The following is a 7,715-nucleotide window of genomic DNA, read 5'->3' on the forward strand; positions in this document are numbered from 1 at the left end:
CTTCTCCTGCTTGAACTCGCTGCTCTGTCTGGAAGACATTCCCAAACAGCGCTTCTAGGAATTGTTATGTGTGTGTGGGGAAATCAAGTCTCTTTTCCACCTACTCTTAACCAGGCACTTAGCTTACAGTATCCCAGGGGAATGTTGTATATCCGAGGGGAAGCAGACTGTCCAACATCTGGAATAGTTAGGTTTTTTTATGACTGATAGCACTCGGATGTGTTCAGCAGCTCCAGCTTGTTTTGACTGCAGTGATCAATGGGGATTGTGGATTGTCCACAGCTGGTAGAAAGGAACACACACGTTACAGACTTGGGGTGCCAGGTACACTTTTTTGGCCAGAGCCTACTTCTGCTGGGAGATTTGCCATTGATTCAATGGGAAGGGAGCACAACTTTTGTTAAAAGGTCTGCCAACAGTGCCAGCTGTGCCTTTCTTCAGCCAGTCAAATGCCAAACTCTGTCTCACCTGCTTTATATATCAGCGCTGATGTCCTCAGAATGAATAGATGTCAGGATTTCAGCACTATGCATGCTCTCCAGAGCTTTGGCACCAGACGTCCCTGTTCCCTCTGCAGCTCACAATGCAGTCGTGGTGATGGCTCCAGCAGTGAGACAGACAAAATTGCACAGGATTTCCAGCACAGCGCTGGCCTGTGCATGCTGGCATCCGGGAGAAAGAACCAAGGACATCAAGCAAAGTAAGAACTGACCTTTTCCCAAGCACTTTTCCCACTCTGTAATGTAAATGGGAAGGCTCAAGCTGATTGATCAGGGGCTGGGATATTGTGCCAGGCTGAGAAAGCGGAGCTGCTTACAGTGGCTTATGGCCTTTTTTGTATTTTTCCTTGGTGTTGTTGTGTGACCCTGTGGAGAGAGATGAACTTCCAAGAAGCAGCAGCCACATTCTGACACTGCCACAGCACACGGAGCTTCAAGTGATATGTTTTGGCTTCCAAGGAAGCCCCAACAAGTCTGGCTCTGTGGCTGTACTAAAGAATACTGCTGTAAACAGAGGGAGCAGGGGAGACTCTGGAACATGAGCTTGTAACTATCCTGAAGAGAAGCCTTTTAACTTAGCAGAACTGGAGGAAGGTAAAATTTTTAGAGCTGCATCAAATGGGGTAGCTCGGTGCTAAAGAACGAGGTGTAACTTGCCAACAAGTGGGTACCCGAGGGCACGTGAGGCAGGAAGAGAGAGTTAATAAAACTGTCAGGCAGCAGGGAGCAGACCCCTGGAGGCACCGGGGGAGGTGTTGACAGCAGAGAAAGGCAAAACAAGGCATGTTCACAGTATTCCCAAAGTATAATATGGTTACTTTTTCTTCTGAGTCTTGTCTACATGAAAATCTTATGCTGTTTCATTATGCTGATGCAAATGCCTTTTTTGGACACATATCAGTTGAAGTACGTTGTATATTGCCTTAACTTAAATCTGTTCCTACCACTTCAGTTGAAACAGGAGAAAGCACTCTTCAGTAAAATAACATCTATCCTCCCACAGAGTTAGCGTTAATTTAATAGCATCAGTTTTTGAGCTGGTTTAATTAAACTGCAACTTCCTTGCACAGGCCAGGACTGGTTGCTGCGGAAGGCAAGCATGCCAGTGTCTTGCATGTCTTTTCTCAAACTCATAAAGAGAAGGCTCCTGATAATAGACTGGAGAGGTGGCTTAATGTGAGACCGGCAGATTCTTTGCCTGATTTTCTCCAAGTCAATCCCTGTGAAAAGAGCAGGTGCCAAAGCACCAGCAAAGACCAAACCTTCTCAGTTCTTTCTGCTGAAGAGTGGGCTTTGTAGTGAGGGTATAAGCAACTGAAGGACAATAGGGAGGACACCATGGCCAGCCTCCAAACCCAGTTCATCTACAAATTGAAAATTTGCTTGTCCAAGACATGCATTCCTGTCCAGTAAATGTCTGTCGGTAGGCATGGTTATCAAAGGAATGAGATTTTCCTCTCTCATGTACACAGACTGTAAGTTTTCCAAAACTCGTCACTTTTGAGAACAGTCTGCTATTTTTCTTGCCAAGTGGAGGCTATTGTCCTCGTGGAAAAATATTTTCATGCTCCATTTCAAGTTTTAGCAATCAGCTGTGTCTAGTTTTGACAAGGAAAGGGATGCTTAGAATGCCTTAACAGCGGAGGAAGGTATGTTTTCCATTTGTGAAACACAAACGTGTTGAAAATATTTTCCTCATGTTTGAAAACCAAAACAAAATGAAGCCCACAGTAGAAACAATGAGTTCATCTTGATTAGGAACAACATGAAAAATACCGCTGTGTAATTGTGCAGTTAGAGCTGAATGGAAGCTGCTCTATAACCTGGGCTCACACACAAGAGGGGAACCCGGCTGTTTTAGCTAAGTCACTCAGGTTTTGTGAATGTGTGGGCAGAGCCTCATATGGTCTTTGTCCTGTCACACGGCAGGACCCATGGACAACGTGAACATCCAGTGGGCATGTGGAAGGTCCAGTGATTCCCAGAAAAGTTTGACTCATTGTCCTTCACTAATTTCACCCTGTGCTCCAGGCTTGCTGCAGGGTTGGTCAGATGGGCTTCTGCTCTTTCAGCACTGGTCTTTTCCAGGGTGTGCAGGGAGGAGGCCACAAGCTGCAAATTATTCTGGCAGGATGCCTCCCGCTATTGTTTTGCCTGGGGACTCTCACTCGTGTAGCCGGAACATGCGAGGACCCTGAGGGGCTGAGGAGAGGTGATGGCCATGCGTGGTGTGGGTTGCTAGAGGAGCTGGGAACATCGATTTGGCCTGCGTGCACCCTCAGCAGCCCTGGTGAACTAGATGTAACAGAGCAGACCAGAGGAAGTGGTTTCTCTGTCTAAATACCTATGAAAGGACATAAGACCTTCGTCAGACTGCATGGGCCTCATTTTGTGGTATTCTTCTAGAGGTACTATATCAAACAGACAAAAGATAATAGTTCCTTATCAGATACATGCTACTTCTGCAAATGCCTTCTTAAGAAGGGCAGGACCATACTGCCTGGGATTTATTTGCACAGATCCACTGAGCTGAGCTCAGTAACCTATTTGGCATGATTTGCGCAGAAAGAATAATGGCAGCATTACTTAATATTTAACTAAATACTAGAACCATTCAAATCATCAAATGTTGGCTTGTGCCCAGTATCTCTGGGAAGCAGAAAAGTTTGGCATTTTTTCTAACATAAAAAAGGAGATGCTGAAATATAGGCAAAATAATTTTTCCAGGTTCTGTGGACGGCTGGATCTGATGGCAATAGAGAGGAAAAGAGTGATCCTGAATCAAAAAACAATGCAAGTCAGACACTAAATGATTTAAATTAACAGATCTCCATGTGAGCAAAACAGGTGTGAGATGAAAATTAGACTTGAAAAATTCTGGGAAGTTGGAAATCTTGGCTCCCCATCCAAGCATGATATTTTTGCATGAAAAGCAAGTCCCAGCCGCCTTTCCACGCATGCAGCTTTTTCATTAAAGAAATGGAAGGGGCGGGAGGGAGCATGAATTAACTTGTGATATACAGCTGTTGATTTAGGGACTTAACTCCTAAAGTTGCCTGGGAAACAGTCCTGTAAAAGAAAGGCCTGATTTTCTGGCTTTTGTGAGTCTGGGGCAACCCCAACACATTCGGAGAAGTTACAGTAAGGTAGAGTGCTGTGACTCAGCCCTGCTCTTTTTCTAACCAGGACGCACAGGGCAGGTTTTTTATACTGAAAACTCATTATTTTTTTGCTCAGTTCAAAACCAAACTAAGCATCAGTCAGGATTTATTTATTTATTTATTTTAAACTGGTATCTGCAAGAGAGCCACATACCATGGAAAGAAACTTAGAGCAGCACAGGACAAATCTTTGTGATCTTTGTGATTTTTAGAGTGCTTGTGAGAAAACAGACATTATAATTAGAGATGGAGACAGCTCTGCACAAGCACACCCGCAAGTTCCTGGTTAACCTACTGCTCACTGTAACATGGAAGTAAAATCTGCTAAGCAGCTTTTAAAGATGAACTGCTAATTTCTAACAAAAGGACATTAGCACAAGCAAACTTGAATATGTTCTCTACATACTCTGTTCTCTATGACACTGGAGTTCCCTTTTTTTTTTTTCTTTTGGTTATATTTGCCCAGATTCGTACGTGCTGTTACCATGCTCTAGTAGTATCAGCAGTATCCAGTTTGTTTTTTAACTAACTTATCACGCCTTCACTAGACACCACCCTGCTGCTTTCTTTTTTTAGAGGAGCCCCTTTTGAATTATCTCTTCATAGACAGTTTTTTTACTGACGTCTGATGTCTGCAGCACTTTGTTTATCATGGCAGGGGAAAAAAAAAAGCAGATTCATCACGGGATTTCCCTCGCTTTTGATAATGATACAGTAAATTAATTTGTACAGTCTTGTGACTGGAAAACAGTGAAATGCCCCAAACCAAAAGCTGCAATGTAAAACTCTCCAAAAACAGAAAAATTCAGTGAGCTTTGTAGATCTTCAGAATGCATTTCTTGGTTTAAAAATGGGAAAACTTTTGGTTGTGAGAAAGAATTTTGTTCTCCCAGCTGTTAAGCATCCTGTACAACTTATTTTAGAGTTGTTCTGGGGCTAAAACTGTACCTGTTAACGTGGGCTGGATATCTGCATATGTTTGCCTTGCAGTACAAAAGCAATTGCCGGGCCAGTGTCAAGACAAAGGGAAGTTGCTGTAACCTCCTTAGCTCTCTGAATCGCTGTTTGAATCATCTTACCCTTTAGAAAATACATCAAGTGTATCTAGGCATATAGGATGTGTTTTGGAAAAGCATTTAGACAAAGTAAAAAGCGCTGGAATGCATGCCATTAAACTTGAACGTTTTCCTTCAGAGCCTTGGGATACAAACACCTTACTGTAGCATCCGGGCACCTGGTGTTTGTGGTAAGGTGTTTGTCTGAAGATGTCTCAGGGCTGTTCTCATTTATGGTTGCAATGGCTTTGAGGGCAGAGAAAATTCAAGGTTTTCCCCACGTGTATGATTTCAACTTGGGATATGCAGAAATAAAATAATTTTTTTAGTTAAGATTTGAGATGAACAGACAAAAGGCATGTTTTATTTCAGAAAAGTGTTCCAGAACATCTCTAGGGCCTTCTGCCATTCCTCGAAGCACAACCAACTAATACTTCAGACTCACATTACCAAAGCCTTGAAATAGAGGTTACATAAATTCAATTCTCTGTCTTGGATTTGGAGTATGATACAGCACAGAGCAGCTTCCCTCCATCTGTTTTGCATATAATGAAATGAAGGCTTTGATGTATTTTTTTCCTTTTTATCAGTCTATCACTTATTCAGTAGTTCATGATAGAGAAAAACATATACACTCACTTAAAGACTAAAGCTACAGTGCTGGTAACAAATGCGAGATTACTTTGAGTGCTTATACACTCAGTCCTTTTATTTGAACAGATTTTTCTCCCAGGCAATGGACTTGAAGTAAAAAACTCCAACCAACTAGAATACTTTACTTGTCTTCCACATGGATTTATGCTTTGGGTTTTGATGCGTGAAGCTATATATTGCCTCCATACCCAAACGGGATGAAAGCCCCACTGTATTTACAACTGAAAGCACCATTGTATAAGGCACTAGCAAAACAGAAGGTGAAAGAGGCCATTTGCCGAGGAGCTTAAATTCTAATTCAGTGACTAATTGGTGTGGGGGGGAAGCCTCACTGCTCTGTCAGGTATGCCCCCAAGTTTTAGTTAATAACAGGCTTGGTTGAAGATGTGGTTGTGTGATATATTGGCAAATAGGGGTAGGTGTGTGATGAAAAATGACTGACGCACAGGCAAGCATGAGCCAAAAAAATGTTGAGAACCACTTGTCTGATGAAGTCAAGACGTGGTGAGTGGCTGTAACAAAAAGGCAGGTGTAGGGCTGGTGTGTCCTTACTCAGTATGTGCTCTCTGAGCTCTGATGGAGAAGGCTTTGTTGTCCTCGTATAATAGACCAGAGCCAGGTGTGTTAGAGATGTATGATGAAGTTCATGCCAACGAGAATGTGATGTGGTCTCAGGGACAGGGGAAACAGCTTCAAGGATGTGAATGCACACAGGTTTTCATGGGACTCAGCTAAACAAGAGGGTTTAGAGAACAGGCTTGGGTGAAAATGTGATACTGGTATCTTGTGGACTTGAGGTCTTCCTGCAAGATGGAAAACAAAAAGAAGGTGATTGAGAAAGCAGTGAATAAAGTGGTCATTTAAACCAGAATAATTGAGTAAGCAGAGGTGTGAAGAAGAACAGGCAAGGAGGCTGAAGGCAAGGATGGATATAATGGCCATGGTATATTGTAAGGAAGGGTATCCCTCCTGGGTAGCACTGTCCTGCCAACAGGGAGGTTAACACACAGACCTCTCCCAGGCCTCTCTCAGTACAAATTTGGCCTTGTATAGAAGTGGACCATCAGATAAGTGGCAGAGAAATGATTCAGTCCTACAAATGTGAGACAACAATAGCATGGATAAAAGACAAAAAAAGACAGGATCTGGAACTTGCGTAGAGGAAAACCCGTTGAAGTGTTGAAACTGGCCTGAATGTACGCACACATTCAGAAATAAAGGGTGAGGATTTCCTGGGCACACATCTGGGTGGCAGAGAGAAAGGTCATGTTGCTGGCAGCAACCAGAGGCGGAAGGGAGTGGGGACAACCTAGGAGGGAAGACACGATGTCACATAGTAGAAAAACACCCAGGAAGAAGCTTTGGAGAGAAGGTTTAGAGTTATTAAAGAATGTGAGGATTTGATTACAGAAACTTCTTTTGAAGATGAAATTATTAAGGGAGACAGCTCATATATCAAATAGTGCTAAACAATGAGCTCAGGGTGTTCTGGAAATTACTGTGGGGATGTCTGCAGTGCTTTATGGCAAATACTTGATCAAACTTTGAACAAAAGAACTATTCTCTGAAAACATATCAAGGGCACTGAGCATAATCAGCACAGAACCCTCCTGTTTGCCACAGTTTTCGCCAGTCATTAAGCTGCCTTTCTTCTTTCCAACCCTGTTTTCTTCTGCGTCTGCCTCGCTCAGATCCCGGCCATTCTTCAGTGCGGTGCAGTTGTTCTGGTGCCCAAGCAGAAGCTCGTGTGTTGAGGAAAGGAGTTCCCTAGGCTGCTTCTTCTGCAATAAACATTCCAGTGAAAAGCATCTGCTACGGCCTGGAAGGGTTCCAGAGCAGAGACCCTGCAAAACACAGCCCAGCTGGTCCAAGAGATAATTGCTGCCAAAGGAGCGTAGCTGTCTGCAAGAAGTTGGGAACAGGATATGGCTTGGACTGCCGGTCCTTGTGCAGTTTGAAATGCGAATCAAAGTCGCTTGGCTGCTTTTGCCATGCTAATGAAATGATTTTGTTCAAAGAGTAGCGGTAATAAGATTATGCATCTAATGGCTGTGGAGATCCTGGCTTGTGTCCTGTGGCTGTGACTGCGTATTGGCCTGTAACGCGCCTTTCTGTTAAGCGCATTCTTACCCACTGAAGTACAGCCCATAGGTACCAAGGTCCTCAGGCCCAGGAATACTTTTTTTTCTCTAATATCTCTGCCTCTTTTCTTTACCTTCTCGGGCTACATCAGTCGGTTTGCCCGTGCTGGACCTACGGCCCCACCTGCACGCTGGGGCACGAGGTGCTGGGTGCGATCCAGGGCAGGCAGAGTGACGGCAGGTGTGTGACCGCACAGCGGGGGC

The sequence above is a fragment of the Anas platyrhynchos genome, chromosome 1 (assembly GCF_047663525.1).
Source record: "Anas platyrhynchos isolate ZD024472 breed Pekin duck chromosome 1, IASCAAS_PekinDuck_T2T, whole genome shotgun sequence".
In the NCBI taxonomy this organism is placed as follows: domain Eukaryota; kingdom Metazoa; phylum Chordata; class Aves; order Anseriformes; family Anatidae; genus Anas; species Anas platyrhynchos.